Source organism: Phytophthora parasitica, assembly GCF_000247585.1.
Source record: "Phytophthora parasitica INRA-310 unplaced genomic scaffold supercont2.77, whole genome shotgun sequence".
NCBI lineage: Eukaryota > Oomycota > Peronosporomycetes > Peronosporales > Peronosporaceae > Phytophthora > Phytophthora nicotianae.
In genome coordinates this window covers 229,067-230,779 of record NW_008649063.1, presented here as the reverse complement: position 1 = coordinate 230,779, position 1,713 = coordinate 229,067, and positions in this window count along the sequence as shown.

The following is a 1,713-nucleotide window of genomic DNA, read 5'->3' as shown; positions in this document are numbered from 1 at the left end:
TTCGGGTTCTAGTTGTAGAAAAAAAGTAGTGAGTGCCGATTTGGCTATCCTAAAGAGCTACAATCTCAAACATTAATTGACGCTTCAATTGCACATGATGAAACACCTTCTTTCAAAGTCAAGTTGAAACGAGAGGTAGCTAGCATTAATAACTATACGCCGGCGTTGCTTTCAGCCTGGAAGGCTAATATGGACGTTCAACTTATTGGGAATGCCTACGGTGCTGCAGAATATACTGCCGCCTACGTGAGTAAAGCCAAGCCTGACACAGTTTGCTTCAAAAAGGTACTTGCGGCGGCAGTGAAGCGCTGCGACGTTAACTTACCTCATCATACCATTTTAAAAAGAGTAGCAAATGCAGCTTTGTCGGTCAGAGAAATTAGTGCACAGGAAGCATATTTCATTCTACTACGAGAGTTGTCATTGCATGGAAAGTCGCGGACAGTCGAACGAGTGAAAGTGTTACGCCATCAGATGCGTAGCTATCGTGTAGACACCCGAGAACAGCAAGACCTTGCAGAATTTGCTGACAAAGCCCGTAGAGCTACGTGTAGACTAGAACCTTTCGAGTGTACCTACATGGCTTGACCAGCCAATGATACCTTCAACGCAAGAGTTATGGCTCTTTCGTAGAAGGATTTGACCTTACAAACAAAGTAAACTTACTTCGCACAAACCAGGAGTTTTGGAAAAGAGAAGATGATTGTGGCTATATTAAAAGACGTGTAACACCTCGAGTCATACAAGCATCTTCTTGGATAGCTCCAGATGTGAAGAACCCAAACTTTTGTTATGCAGAATTATTCCTTTACGTACCCTGGCGCTCTCTTGACGACCTTCCTCAAGACGATGACGAATGTATTGAGTGGTTTCTGCAGGAGCAAGAACAAAATCTGAGTGGAGAACTGCTGGAAGAATGTAATGCTAAGATTGCTCGTCAACACTCTTTAGATTTACTTAGAAATGCACGAGCCACTCCATGCTGTGAAAAACTTCCTCCCTCAGAATACGTATTTATCGAAGACAGTGGTGTTTCCATGCAAGAAGCTGTATCAAACTCTGAAGGAAACTTTTATGGTGCTAATAAAATAGCTACGTGGCTTGCAAAACATAAATACTCTGCAGAAGACGTACAACTAGCTGAAACCATCGTTAAAGAATCGGTAAAGCTTTGCATGAAGGAGAGAGATAATGTAGTAAAATCCAATCCGAGTAAACAAATATTTTTACCGCTATCCTATCGACAACGAAGAAGGCACTTTAGGATCGAAGGAAATTATGTCAGAGTCCCAATGGATACCGTTTGCATTGGCAATGAAGCAGTCTAGGGCTAGACTCAAAGCAGAGATTGAAGGTAGTTCGTGTACCCATCTACAAATGATTGTAAACGGAGAAGGTGGTACCGGAAAGAGTTGGCTTATCGAACACTTGATTAAAGATGTACATTGTGTCTTTAAAGACCTACCTGCAAGCTACTCACCGCGAATTCTCCTACTTGTTCACCAAGGCACTGCAGCTTTTAACATTAAAGGCCAAACGGTGTGCTCAGCTCTTGGGTTTTATTCTTTTTCTCGGTCTTATTTTTCGACACCCTATGCGTCACTTACCACACAGAAACACGGTGCAAACAAGCTTAAAAAAACTTCAAGAGCGGTACAGGGATGTACATTTTGTTATCATCGACGAGTTTAGTGTAGTTTCATGTAGAATGTT